At 43.3% G+C, this 15,499-nt stretch overlaps 1 protein-coding gene across 2 annotated transcripts in view; it reads left to right on the top strand.

Moving 5' to 3' along the window:
• The first annotated feature begins 733 nt into the window (after positions 1 to 733).
• The window catches only part of CNOT6L (CCR4-NOT transcription complex subunit 6 like), a 73,605-nt gene continuing 58,839 nt past the window's right edge, over positions 734 to 15,499 (top strand). The window contains exon 1 of one of the 2 annotated variants that reach the window (XM_074993764.1): positions 734 to 1,027. The gene's annotated coding sequence lies outside the window, so the exon portion shown is untranslated. Of the gene's footprint in view, positions 1,028 to 1,518; positions 1,571 to 15,499 lie in introns of those variants that run through there. The other variant, XM_074993763.1, reaches the window with a different exon arrangement.

Genomic DNA, 15,499 nt, shown 5'->3' on the forward strand with positions numbered 1-15,499 from the left:
AGCAGACACACAATTGTGCAAGGGATGATATCCTCAGCACATATACACTCTCCCCATCCCCCAGCACACACAGTGCAAGATCCCAGCATACAAACAGTGAGATGTGCACCCCAGCACACATACACAGAGATCCCCATCCCCCGCACAGTGAACTCCCCGCCCCCCAGTGCGCACGCACACACACAGATCCCCATCCCCTTGCAGTGAGCTCCCTGCTCCCCAGTGCGCACATACACACACACACACATCCCCATCCCCCGCACACACAGTGAGATCCCTACCCCCAGCACACACAAACACACACACACACACACATTCCCCACCCCCAGCACACAGTGTGAGATCCCCACCCCCAGCGCACACACAAACAGATCCCCATCCCCCTGCACAGTGAGCTCCCCACCCCCCGGCACACGCGTGCACACACACACACAGTGAGCGCCCCACCTCCCCAGCACGTGCGCGCGCGCGCACACAGGGAGATCCCTACCCCCAGCGCGCGCACACACACACACACAGATTCCCCACCGCGCGCGCGCGCACACAGGGAGATCCCTACCCCCAGCGCGCGCACTCACACACACACACACACACACACACACACAGATTCCCCACCGCGCGCGCGCGCGCGCACACACACAGTGTGAGATCCCCACTCCCAGCGCACACACAAACACACACACACAGTGTGAGATCCCCACTCCCAGCGCACGCGCACACACACACACCCTCACTGCCCCGCAGGCCCAGCGGCCCCGGGCGGCTCGCGCGGCGCGGCGGCGGTAGGCCCGGCCCAGCCCAGCCCAGCCCGGCCCGGCCGAGGCGGAGGCGGAGGCGGAGACAGACCCCGCGCCCCGCCCCGTCGCTGCCGCCCGCCTGCCCCCGGAATAATCCCAATATTGATCCGGCAGCAGGCGCCCGCGGCCCCCGCTCCCCGCGCCCCGGCCAGGCCCCTCCCGGCCCGCGGGCCGCTGCCTGCATGTATTTGCTGCCCGCCGCCCCCGCCAGCCCGGCGCGCTGGATGCAGGTGAGCGGGGCCGGGGGCGGCGGGGCCGGCAGGCGGGCCCCCCGGAGGGAGGGGGCAGCGAGCGCGGCCTAACCGGCCCCGCGTTCGGGACGTGCTGCGAGGCCCAGGCCCGGCCGCCTCAGTCAAGGGGCTACCGGGGCGTGTGCGCCAGGCCCCGGCCTGGGCTCCGCGAGGCCCGGCGGGCTGCGCCTCTTGTGTAACACGTGGCCCGAGCCCAAGGCTGGGCCCCCGGCGAGGCCCGGGAGGCGCCGGCGGGGAGTGGGCGGCCCCGCGTCGCGGCCTGGCCTGGCCGGGCGGGAGAGCCGCGCCTAGGAGGGGCTTTCCCCGCACGGGCCGGCCCGGGCAGCCGCCGAGCCCCGGGCCGGGACACGGGACACTTGCAGCAGCGGGAGGCGCTTTCTCCCCACTCCCCGGCCACTGCCAGTACAACTTCCACGAGCTGAGCCCGCCGGTGGTCATCGGTACAACTCTTCCCAGCCTGGCTCCTGCCACAGGAAGTTTGTTTGACCCTCAGTCTCCCGGGGATCCTCGTCACACTCAGTGGTACGGGTTTCCTGGGTCCTTCGGGAGAGATTCCCACACACGTACCTCCAGTGAGTGAAAGGATTTCAGGGGGTCCGCAGCAGAAAATACATGAGTGAAAATCAGGAGATCAGCACTGGGAGAAGGGGTGCGCCGGCAAGGCCCACGTCCCAAAAGGGGCAGGCAAATGTTTTAAGTTTGGGAAAAAACTGGTGTAGAGAATGGTAACAGTCTTTTAAAACAAGCACTGCTCCAGCACCTTAAAGTCTAACAACTGTATTTATTAGGGAATGGTCTTACCCTCCAAAGCTCATTACCTGATAAAATAGTTAACTCTTTAAGGTGCTAGAAGATTGCTTGGTTTTTGTGATTCTACAGATGAACACGGCCACTCCTCTGAGTCTTTTAAAATGGTGTGTTTGTGGTATGCTAGCAGCTAAAAGTTGGGTGCTGTGGAAATATGGGGTGAAAACACAAGTCCGGCCCTGAAGAGTTTACTGTTGAGGCAATGACAACTCAAGGTGGTAAATAAGATAAACAGCTGAGAGGATGAGGTCGGAAAGGAGGTATGTTTTCAGTTAGGCTGTAGTGTATACATAGACTATGTCACCATAACTGTGCCACTCTGGGGTGTGGAAAAAAAATCCCTCTGAGTAACATAGTTACATCCACATAAGCCCTGCAAGGTGTGTGTTGTGAGAGTTTCTCCCCAGACGTAGCTGCTGCTCTAGAGGTGTTTTTATTGTACTGCTGGCTTCTGTTGGCCTAGAGGATTTTCACCAGACACGTTATATTGGCGCAGCTGTATGTCCTTGGACCAGCTTGCCTAGCTATCATCAGCTGGTAGTGTTTCTGCCAGCACTGTTCTGCAGATGTGTTGCTGAGAATTTAATCTACAGGAGAGATTTGCTGGAGACTAGGTTAGTCACTTTTTAAATTTGTGCCAGGCATATGAGGGTCATGGAAGATAGTGCTTAGGTGTTTGTAGGAGAAGTTGACTGGTGTAATGTGGAGTGGTTTCTGTAAGATAGTGGCTCTGGTAAGTAGGCCTGAGTTCAGTTATGAGCAGCCTTTAAGGTTAGGCTGAAGGAGCACATATTTGATGCTATAGGGAGAGGGGAATCCAGTGGATGGACACATGAGTGTATGCTATAATTGACATGATCAGGTGTGTGAGAAGACTTTGCCACTAGCATTTTGAATGGACTTGATGGTTAAGTTGCAATAGTCTAGGCTGCAGAAGAAGAGACTACAGTAGTGAAGATGTGACATAGAAGACCTCCATAAGAGACAGGGCTTCAGGAGTCAGGAGAGAGAACCTTTTTCTGTAACATAGTGATGTAGATACTTTATTGTGATCCTGCAAAAATTTAAGCACATGCTTAATTTACCATATGTGAGTACTGGTTGACATCTGCATGAAGTTAATCCTTGTGCATAAATGTTAGCAGGAAAGGGGCCTTTGCTAGTTAACATGTATGGCTTTACCAGGTCCCAGACAGCTTTCATTCTAGAGAGGTGGACCTTTATACAGGTCTCCCAAGCATCTCAGTAGAAGGAATTAGCATCACCTTTAAATGATGAGAGGAACATAATCTGCTAGAGCAGTGTTTCCCCATCCTGTGGTCCATGGACTGCTGGGATTCAGCAGACTGATAAGTGGTCTGCAAAAGGCTTACACTGAAAACTGGATGAGCAGAATTCAGTTGTATGTACAGACAGTAGAGTCCAAAAGAGTTCATACCTCCATGCAAATTTTTTCCGCAGTCCACAGATGAAAAAAGGATGTGAACCAGACGATTTTATTTCAGGCTCAAGATTTAGATTTTGTAACTAATATCTTGCAAAACCTTATATGAATAGAAATATTTTCCCAAAATTTTAATTCAGTGAAGTCTTCTATGTGAAGGGATATAATTAGTTTTTTTAAAAAATAGCTTAGGCACTAAACTGCTTCTGAGTTTGACAGTTTTTGTACTTTGTAACCACATTTTCCACATAGCTAGTTATAAGGCCCACATGAACAGGAAGATAACAATGCAAAACATAAAGAAACTAAAACAGAGGAGCCAGTTTTTATCAACATTTTAGTTATAGTTACCTTAAATATTACTTGGTTAAGAATATTTTATCTAATATCATTAAATTTCTTAAATAGTGACAGAGAGATAGCTGTGTTAGTCTGTATTCTAGCAAAACAAAAAGGCAGTCATGTAGCACTTTAAAGACTAGCAAAATAATTTCTTAGGTGATGAGCTTTCGTGGGACAGGCCCACTTCTTCAGATCATAGCCTTACTGAAACAGACTCAATCTATAAAGCACAGCGGTCCAAAAATTATTATCAAGGCTGACAAATCAGAAAAATTATCAAGGTCAGCAAATCAGAAGAGCAGAGAGATGGTGGAGAAGTTTAGAGGTAGATTAAACATCAAAGTATGTAAAAGAGTCCTTATAATGGGTTAGGTAATTGCTGTCCCTGTTCAAACCATGTGTTAATGTGTCAAATTTGAATATGAATAAAAACAAAAAGCAGTCAAGTAGCACTTTAAAGACTAGCAAAATGGTTTATTAGGTGATCTTTCGTGGGACAGACCCACTTCTTCAGACCATAGCCAGACCAGAATATGAATATGACCGGACTTGAATATGAATGTTAATTCTGAGCATACCCTCTGTAGGCAGCTGTTAAAGTCCCTTTTCAGTAGGACACAAACCTTCAGGTCTTTAACAGAATGGCCCACTCCGTTAAAATGCTGGCTGACAGGTTTGTGTATTTGGAGTTTTTTGATGTCTCTTCTATGTCCATTCATTCTTTGTCAAAGAGTGTTTGCAGTCCGACCTATATACATAGTATGTGGGCATTGTTGACACATGATGGCATATATGATGTTAGTTGAGGAACAGGAGAATGTTCCTGTGATTAATGTGGTTAGGTGCAGTAATGGTATCTCCAGAATAGATTTGTGGGCAAAGTTGGCATCAGGGCTTGTTGCAAGGAAAAGTTACAGGATTAGTATTATTGTGGTATAGCCTGTGTTTGCTAGTGAGAATCTTCATAAGGTTGGGAGGTTGTCTATAGGAAAGAACAAGTGACCATTCTAATTTCAGCTACGGCTGCCATGTTAGAGAGGGGAAAATTGCAAAAACAGCTTCACTGGCAAAAAGTAATGGTGTTTTAAAAAAAAAATCAAAAAACCTTTTTTGAATTTATTGCTAGTGTCAAAGTTCCTTTTGTTTCTCTTTTAAAGTTAGTTTCTGATTTGGAGGTCAGGAAACAAACACTGTCTCACTACGCATGAAGTACAGCCATATACAGACACTACTAGGACAGTGGGTGTTACTTTTCTACTCTCTTCCTTAAAGTATGTGTTGATAATGAATTTTTTAAGTCCACAGGAAATATAAATGATAAAATTCAGCATTTGCCTTGGTGTAGTTATTTTACAGTTAAAATTATAATACATTTTGAAAAGATAACTTAAATGCAGAAATGAAACATGAGGCTTCATTTGTATTTGTGGCCTACTTTGTGGTGAAAACAAATGCAGCAACCTGGTCCGACTTCCTGTGCTTAGCATTTCCCACTTTCAGGGTATGTTGTGCATCATACATTTAATTTAAGAAGTATTCAGGGCAAATAGTTCATTACGAGCCCTGGCTAAAAGCCCAGGTACCAGGAATGGTTACCCGTAAATCTTTGTTTAGTGGAGAAGAAATGTGTTTACACCTGTGTTTTTGGTTTAGGTTGAACCTCTCTAATCTGGCACTCTTGGGACTTCACTGGTGCTGGACAAGAGAATTTGCCGGACCATAGGAGGTCAATATTATCTACCACATTACCAACACTTCCACTGCTTACTGGGCTCTTAGAAGACATGTAGACATAAATTACACCTACTTAACAGCACAAGAACACTGAGTGCCAGTGGTGATGGCTGTAAACAAAAATGGGGCCGCGGGGAAGCCATGATAACTGGTCGTCCAGCTAACTAAAATCGTGTTGCATTATGGTTGTTGCTGGATGAGAGAGTTCCAGATTAGAAAGGTTCAACCTGTAGTATTGATTCAGAACAGGTCAAAATGTACTATTTTGCTAGTCTTTAAAGTGCTACTTGACTGCTTTTTGTTTTTACACCGCTATGACTGACTGCTCTTATGACTGCATACCTCCATCATGTGTGTGACCTGTACTTTCATGTTTAGTCTGATTCATCCTTACAAAACTGTTATTCACAATTAGCAGCCCAGGTATAAGATCTATTTGCTAAATGTCTTTCATGATGATGACAGAAAATACAAAGTAATAAATTTGGCTCTTCAAAGCAATTTTGCACTGCAATGACCAACACCAATTTAGTGTGTGCCATACTTGTTGTGACAAATGTGTTGGGATCCAAGCCATTTGTTTTTTAAAGCTCGGAGGTGATTATAATGAAGGAGCCCTGCAGGTGGGAGGTGTGTGGGTGGGTGCTACTGACAACTCATTCAGTTGCAGCCATAGGGCTTGATTTGGGGATTGGATTCATTATGACTGAAGGTACATTATTGTGAAAGCCATTACAGTGAGAAGTACTGTGATTTGTAACCCGGTTAGGCAGAGATAATTTTGTCCTCTTCACAGCTAATAGTATGTAAGGGTTCCAGTGATTCTCACTGAGTAACCTGTTATGTTTGATGAGCTCCTGTATAGTTACACCTCAATTTCTGAATGTTTTTTTTTTCCTTGCATATCAGAAATTTTTCCTTTCAGTTTAGTTTTTCAGAATTTAATCTGAAACTCTGAAAGACATTGTGAATAGATAACTTATCTTGAGAATCTTCAGCTTTGTTTACATTGCCTCTGTCCTTGACATAAGTTGAGAGTGTGAATATTAATCATCTTGTTAGACAAGAGCTGTGTTTGGTGATATCATATCGTTACTGCCCTTTTAGGGGTCCAAACTTTACAACATTGGTTTGAACCCTCAATTTTTACTGTACATTAAAATGTTACTTTATTTACTACAAAGAAGTGAGCAGTAAGTTTGTTTGCATCCTCCACCGTTTTATGCCTAAATGAAGAATTTTGTTGTATGTTAACAGCTGAAGTGAGTGATCCTAGAAACTTTTGCTTATTTGGGGTTGTTGGCGGTGTTTTTATTCCATTGTGTTAAACAGTTTTTCATTTATTGTTTTTCTGTCAGAATCCTTACAAAGATAATTAATTAACTTAAGTTTGCCAGGCACAGCACTATAGTAACTTCAACATTAATATTAAATTTACACCTCTGTTTTTAAAAAGTAAAGCTGATTTTTCTCTGAGCAGTACCCAGAACTAAGCTGGAAATGGAGTCTTTCCATGTAAATGGAAGGAAAAACATTTGAGGAAACATTTCTTTAGCACTGTAGTGTTATTAATTTGTTTCACTCCAAAGCAGAGCATGACTGGATCCACAGGGTGCATACTGGAACTGAGGTACCTTTAACTGTGCCCCTTTAACTATGCCCTGTCTGGGTTGTTTGTGAGGAGCAGCAAACCCTACAGGGTGCTGTTATCACTTAGTACAACAACATGTGGTGCCCCACACCCTGCTGAATTTCATGAATGCTCCCTGAGCCATGCAAATGAAACAGAAAAAGGCACAAGCAAAGTTTCTAAGACCCCAGCCTTGCTCCTCCAGAATATACCACCTTGCCTTGGTCAGAAGCTTGATCAGTATAAGTTCATTTCTCAGTGCCTCCCTTGATGTGGATTGGACATACATTAGCCTTTGTAAACTGTGCTAAGCTTGCCAAAACACAGTTTCAGGTAAAGTGTAAAACAGATTTATTGATTACAGAGAGGTTTTAAATGATTATAAGCTGTAAGCATCAAAGGGTAGAGATAGTTACTTAAGAAAATAAAGGTAAGCACACAGTCTAAATCTTAGGCCATATTAGAGTAGGCAGTATTTGAATCAAACAGTTTTTTCTCACTCTCTTGGGTGTTGTAGGTTTATAGAACCTAATACAGAGGCTTCCCCTTTAAGCTTGGGACCAGCCTCTCCAGTTCACATCTCTTGCTTCCCAGAATTCTTGTTGCTTCTAGTGTAAAGTGGGGGTAGGGGAAGGAGGACAAAGGCAATAGCAGCATCGTGCTTTTGCCGATCCAATCTCCTCAATCGTGTCTGGAAAGCCCAGACAAGCTTGAAGTTGAGCAATCTCTTGTTGTGTGATACTGGCACAGGCCTCAACAGCATTGGAAAGCTCTTGTTTACAACTCCCCTGTTCATTTAATGTCCTGGGAGGAGGTCACCTCCTTTGTTGTCACTGGAAAACTAGCAGTGGGGACTCTCAGACGTACATCATATTTCAGTAACAGCCATTCAGAAAAATATTCATAAGTGTGGATGATATACATTAGGGCAGGCAAAATATGTCCTGTGCCCCAAATCTGGCCCAACAAGCTGCCAGATCCGATCTGCAGCCCAGAAGCAGCCACAGCGAGGCTCCCTGCATGCCCTGCCCCTGCATGCTGCTTAGCAAAGCAGGCTGTGGGGCCATGTGCTTCTCTGAAAGCTGTGAGCTTTGGGGAGTAGAGGATTGGCCATGGTATTCATAATCTTTGCAGGTATGTCTCATACACAGATTCATCATTGGATAATAGTTGTTCTAAAATTGAAATCTGATGGGCTGTGACAGTGCTTCCCAAACTTAAACCATTCATATACCCTTTTGGGGACTTTGGCCTTATCGGTGTACCTGCTGTCCCAGTGCCATCACAGTGCTTGTCTCCTGACTTTTAGCAATTTATTTATCTGCGTACCCCTTCTAATCCTTTTGCATACCACCACCTTTTGAGTACATCTGCCACACTTTGGAAAACACTGGGCTATAGCAAGTTTGATTTCAGTTCAGTTTTTGGTGGGCAGAGTCCCCCCAGTTGGCATTTCTGGCATCCTTGACAAATATTAAAGTGAAGTAGGGGTCTGACAAGTACTGTGAGAGAAGTACTGTATGTGCGTGTAACTGGACTATCATTCATGTATGCAGCAGGAGAGACTTAAGATTTCCTGGGCAACTTTACTTTTGGCATTTCCTAACTTGAATGCTTGACTTTATAACCTTAAACTTTGCTTTTTTTTTTTTTTTTTTTTGTTCACTTATCTTAGAATATAGGCACCTTGACATTTCAGTTGTGAATAAGTATCAGAGAGGTAGCCATGTTTGTCTGTATCTGCAAAACCTGCGAGAAGTCCTGTGGCACCTTATAGACAAACAGCTTTATTGGAACATAAGCTTTTATGGGCAAAGATGTACTTCATCAGATGCATGGGTCTGACGAAGTGGGTCTTTGCCCATGAAAGCTTATGGTTCAATAAATCTGTTCATCTATAAAGTGCCATAGGATTTCTCATTATTTTTTCAGTTGTGGATGACATTTGAACTGTCAGTGCTCTTTATGAAAATAACTGTCTAGCAAGATTTATCCTTCTAATTGTGTATCTGCAGTTCAGCAAAAGCAGTCTCATGCATTAATGAAAAATATTGGACTCTAGCTGTAGCCGAGCAAACAAGTGAAATACTCATTTTTTAAACCTAAGCAAAAAATTGACACATTCTGACTTGCACTGTTCTTGGTGGGTCTGAAATCTTTCCATGTCATATTTGTCTGTTAATTTTTCCTGTGGGAGGCACCATTTCATGGATGATAACCTTGGATTTTTTGTAATGCCCAACTGTGCTTGCATATGCCTTTTCGCTGTTTGAAAGAGGTTATTTGAAAATGGAAGTGTTTTTTGACCTCCAAAGATATATTTTTGTCTGCTTTTATTATGTGTGAAAAACAGAGTAATTTCAGTTGTTGCAGTTCTTCACAAGGGCTAGGAACACTTGCTGGAACTTGAAATTATACTACCATAAGTTGAGAATTCTTGGGAGAGATAATTTCACTACTTAGATGACTTGAGTTTGTTGGGCATGACTTTTTATTTTAATTACTGTGCTTTTAAAATGCAGAATATCAGATTGTGTGTCAGTGACTCTTGCAAGTTTGAATAGAGTTTTGGAAACAACAGCAAAAAGCCTTGTGGGGTGTATTGTCTGCAGCTTAGCAGAACACTGGAAAGGCAGTCCTGTCAGTGAAGCTGAGCAGTTGGGTGTGAGTGAAAGGAAGGAGCTGTAACAAAAAAAAAAAAAAAGAGTCAAAGAATAAGTTTGAACTTGTGTGTATATGCAGGCTTGTGAAATCTAGTCCAGGTTTGCTAGTGGATTTTACTCCTGTGGGAGCATGAATTCTTACTCCTATGTTTTATTTCTCTCTTAAAATTCTGTGATTCTGTAGATAATTGCATATGACAGTATTTCAAGTGCCCTTGTAATCTGCTTGTCAGTTTAACGGAATGTTTGCTCCTGCTATCCTTGCCATAGTCATGAAGATGTATATTTAAATTCCTGTTTCTGCAAATCTGATATATATTTTGAATTCTTACTCATCTGGCTGAGGCATACTAGAGCAGCCAGATTGCCAGATTCAGCTGCTGCTTGCCTAACATCAATTTATTTTACTTCAGGGCAATTCATTTCATTTCATTTTCAGGTCTTCCTTCATTTCAAAGAATTCTGCATTAACGGAAGGCAAATCCAAGACTTGCTAGTTCATCCAAATTTGTTAGCTGAGGTACCAAATTGCAACTGTAACAAAAAGCAGCATATAATTGGAATTTGTGGACAAGATGTTTGGGGGAAGGCATCTTTTTAGTTAAGGTTTTGAGTTAACTCTTGGATAAATCAAAGTCCCAACACTTTCTCTATTTTCCATCTCTCTACCCTCAGGGAGTTCATGAATTTGCTAGTTGTTGCAACATGTAGATGATTGTGTCACTCAGTATTTTTATATAAAACTTTACCTGAGTGAAATCTAAGTTGTAGGTAAATGCGTGCTGTTAGTTCAATTTATGTGCTGGTTTTTTGGGTTTTTTAGTAATGTAAAAAGTCAATGGTAAGATTCCACTCACAAACAAGCTGTTTGTGCTGAAAAAAGAACCACAAACATAAGCCTGTTTCAGCCCTACTGCAGCGATGTAGAATTTTTGTAAAGAAGCACAGAGTTGAGCTTGAGGAAGGGAATAGTTAATAGAATATGATGCAATCTGAGTTGTTGACTTATTCTTGATTTAAGGACCAGTTTTACAATGCTCTTCCAGAATTTGGTTTGTTGTCTGAAGTATTATTAGGTACTCCCTTGGGTTCTAACAGTGAACCTTCAGTCATGCGGGCAGCTTTGGAGGTGGAGGCTTGTTAACATTAGGAAGAGGCTGATTTCCTTCTAGTGAAAAGCCAGATGGTTTTCTGTCCCTCCAGACCAGCAAAGGAGGTAACAGACCTTCCAGTAGAACAGGGAAAATCCACAACCCACCCCACCACCAGGCAAAATTTCTCTTCTTTGTCTACAGCCCAATTTTGAACTTGCCTTGATTTAATTTGGCTCCTAATCTTGTTTTGTAGTATAGTTGTGGGTTTTGTTTTGTTTTGTTTTTTTCCATGCAACTGAAGCTTCCCTAGGGGAGAAGGCTGACTCAAAAATGGTGGACCCCTCAGTAAACTGATCAGAGATGAGAGAAGCTCATGTTGGTATGGAGGTTTGCTTTTGGAAAGCTGCAGGATCGTCATCCTTCCTAGAGCAGCTACCCAGCGAGTGGAAAAAGCACCAGAGAGCATGGCAATTGCTTTGCGTTAAACATTCCCAAATTCTGGAATTTTAAGACAGTGGAAGCCAAAGAGGGTGACACAGAGGGTTTTAGCATCCCTTTGCACCTGGGTGCTGACTCTGCTGCAGCTACTCATGGGACTGACTGGCTGGCCATTGGTGGGCTCCCACTAGCTCTTCCAGTTTGTCAAGGCCATTTTGGCTTTTAAAACTTTTTTTTTTAAATATAATGTAGCAGTCAGATATAAATTTAGTGTTTGGATAAATGGTTTGGTGCTGGATATTTCATTACTTTCTTGTTTCAGAGGTTTCTTATTTCTCTCTGTGCACTGGAATCTGCAGAACATGGGTGTAAAACTCTATGGGGCTTATCTTTGGATTGGTAAGGGATTTAAGAAAGGAAATGTGATGTGAGTGTTTAAATTAAGTTCACACCAGTTATGTACATTTGGTCTGTGGGTTTCTTTTGTTTTTTGGTGTATTGTGTGCAAAAGTGACACCAATTTAGAACATTAGCGTATCGTGCAATGTCGTGTATTGATTATGGAGGGCACAGAAGATCAGGAAGGAAGGGAGAGGGGAAAAACCAATGATTGTTATATTTAATCTTTTAATCTCTTCTTTTGTCCGTCACTTCCTTCCCCCCACTCTGCCTGAATAGAGAAAATATTGATTCATCCACTTCTGATAAAATTGGTAAAGCACTGTATGTAGAAATAAGAGTAGAGCTGTTACATGGTGCCTTGAATGCTGGCACAGTCTAAAGCAAGATCAGGCATGCTTATGACCCTGATAACCATTTCTGACTCTGCTAATTTTAATTATGTTGAGAACAAGGCCGCTGGAAATGCCCTGTCTGGCTTCACTTTAAGTAGATTTGAAGAATGGGTATATTGCAATGTCAGTGCCAAAACCAGACTACAAAGAGAAACAGCAGAGCTGCAATTGATTTGCAAATTTAAAACAATTAAATTAGGGCTGAGTAAGGATTTTGAGTATCTGTCTCACTACAAAGGCAATTTCCCCTCCCATGTTCTTCACCTTTTCCCTGTCAGCTGCTGGGAGTGAGCCAGGTCCACCCTGACTGAATTGGCCTTGTTAACACGGGTTCTACTCTTGATAAGTATTTCCCTTTTGAGAGAGAGTGTCTGTATTTCCATTCCAGGGCATCTCATGAGCTGGGTTGTACCAATGAAAGCTTATGCCCAAATAAATCTGTTAGCCTTTGTGGTGCCACAGGCCTCCTCTTGGTTTTTGTAGATACAGACTAACACAGCTACCCCTCTGAGACTAGTTCCATCTTGTTTGCTAGTCTGCCAACAATGGACAGTACAAGCCTTTCCAGTGGAAATTTAAAGGCTGGGGATGAAGTGGGAATAATGGTGTATGTTGCCATGGAGTAAGTGCTCCATGAAAGAGAATTTTGGACCCCTAGTGTTGTTGACCCTTAAAATAGCTTCTGTTTTATATACAGGAGCATCAGTTTGGTCATCTTCCATGTGAGACTCTCCAAAGTGACTTACAAATGTTAATGAATTCATTCTTCATACAACCCCAGTAATAATCACCATTTTACAGATGGGGGAACTGAAGCAATATTATTACTGCCCCATATGAATGCACAAAGAGGAAACATATCATGCTCCCTTTCTCATCTGTACCTGGATTGTGAGCAAAGGGAGTCTTTGCAATCACTGGGTACAAAGACACAGCACTCTCCAAAGGAGGTGAGAACTATGCGAGGAGCAGGCATGGCTTCTGTAGAGAGAGTCTTCATAACATGTTCTGTGCCACAGTCTAGCCACGAGTGATGTGTTTTGAGGTCCCATGTAGTGGTGTTCTTATAGCCCTTTTGGTCCCAGGATATTAGGAGAGAGACAGTGGGTGATAGAATATCTTTTATTGGTTTTATTGAACCAATAAAATATACTACCTCACCCACACTAACTTTCTGGTATTCAGGTTCACACAAACCCACATTAACTTTCTATTATTCAGGATCGCACAGGCAGAGAAAGAGATTAAAAAAAGTCCCACGTCCTTACTACTAACACCATCACAAATGTTACTGGAGGCTGTGAAAAGAAGTGGGTAGTTCTTACTTTTTAAATCGAAAATCAAGGCACAGTATATTTAAATTATATTCAGAGACAACAAGTTTCATTGGTTGACTAAACTGTGTGGATTGGATAACAGTGTGGTGATTTTGCAGCGTTTGTGGTGTTGAGTGGAGGAGGTGGTATCATTTGTTGGTAGAGCCCTATACGGATACAAAATTTATTTTCATCTGCATCCATATCCGAAAAAAGAGCCACAGATACCCGCATCAACACTTGGAGATATAAAGGAGATAGGTGCAGTTTTGCAGGGTTTTAGTTACAAAATTTGTATCCACAGCCATATTTGCAAAAATGAACCATGGATTTCTGACTTAATGCCTCTCTGGCTTAAATAGGATAGATACAAATACCTATGGATATAAAGCAGATATGCATGGATTTGCCTGGCTCTACTTGTTAAAGACCCACCAAAGATTTGTCTCTTTTATTTGCTATTGTGACAGTAATGAAGGCCTGAAAACTAAGTCTGCTGTGTTGTACCTTAGAAATAAGCAATAAAAAGTAAAACAACTGTGGTGATGGAGTTGGCATTTTCTCAGCACTTAAATGGATGCTGTCAGCTCTAATCTTTTAAAAATTGACTAAAATAAAAACAAGTAGAGAAAACAATTATGAGTTTTGTTTTGTTGCTCTGTTCATGATAATAGTTGTGGACGTCTGGGCAGACACGAAACCAGAAATGCTCAGTCTTTCCTATTTCTTTCTGCGTCACTCATGCCTACTGCTACCTTGGTCTTAGCTCTGCTGCTATTTTTAATTTTTAAAATGAGTCATTTTTTTTCCGGGGGGTCCAGGAGCTAAAGAGGATGGGAGGATTGTAGACGGAGCTCATCTGCCCCTTTCCACACCCTCCAGAATTTTCAGTTTTGACCTCTAATGTATTAGTTTTGTCTAGTGACTTGTGTAAGTAAAAAAGCCAATTACAGAAAAGATTTTCTAAGATACCTTAATGTCAAAATTACAGAAGGTGTGTACGAGTCCTGATTGTATATTGTTTAACTTTTCTCCTTCAGAGGTTTGTAAACTGTGTGCACACGCTATGAATTTGTGGGTTTATGGGACGAGCACATTGTTACACTAAGCTTTCTCTTGTTGAACATGAGCACGGCTCTATCGAGTTCACAGTCCGTTTTGGGCGGTTCGAAGGCTAGGGTTTTACAATTAGTTTAATGTTTTCAGATGTTTACATCTGCAATTTTATGATGCTGTGTCTGTGGGGATCCCCACCCAAAAAAGCAGTCAGGGCAGGTAGGGCACCCTTACTTCTGCCCTCTTGCTGTCAAGGGCCCTGCCTTCACAGCTGTGGGGAGCCAGAGAAGGTGGCTTTCAGGCTGGCCATCCAGCTCTAAAACCAGCACCACTGCCGGCGCCAGCACAGATATGACAATTGCAGGATATCTGGGTGGGTGAGTTACTATGCACGGGATTTTACTGGCAGTCTCCTGACTGAGTGGGGGCTGGCAGCTGGAGCCACCAAACTTCCTGCAGCTAGGGGACACCCTAGCGATGGTGGCTGACCAGCCCGGGGAGCAGACCCTAACACTGAAAAAGTCTCATCTGTCCCCATCCCCAGCCAAGACTAGTAGCTGGAGTCCTGTGCAGGGTGGTAACCCCACAGCTGCAAGACAGATTTCACAGGTTTTTGCAGCCATGTAACATGACCATTTAAACAGAAACTCTCTGTGAGGTGGCTCCACACTGCCTATTGTGAATCTCATTCCTGTGTGTATCAGAAAGATGGCAACCAACAGAAGCAAGGTATCGCTGTGACTTCTAGTCACTGTAACTGCTTTTCTTGTTACAGGCCAGCTTCTTTTACTGCCTCTGTGTGAAAATGCTCTTCTGGAGACTTAATCTTTCTTAGTCCTTCATCTTCATCTTGGTGATGAAATGATCTACTTGACTGAAGGGGAATTAAAATTTGTGATTTGCAAGGACTTCATATGCCTTGGTGGTGGGATCTTATGTTCTTTTTGCTGCTATGCTGAGAAACACTTCAGTCTCTCTGGCTTTCAGATGGGTTGATTATAACCCTCTTTCAGCTTCTGCTGCTCAGAGTCTGGGATCCAAAGTCCAGAGACAAATCTGATATCCTCTAGTGGAAGGGCTTCAACATGGTCACGTTGAGACAATAGGCTGCTTTCATTGGTAGACTAGATATT

Source organism: Carettochelys insculpta, chromosome 4, assembly GCF_033958435.1.
Source record: "Carettochelys insculpta isolate YL-2023 chromosome 4, ASM3395843v1, whole genome shotgun sequence".
NCBI lineage: Eukaryota > Metazoa > Chordata > Testudines > Carettochelyidae > Carettochelys > Carettochelys insculpta.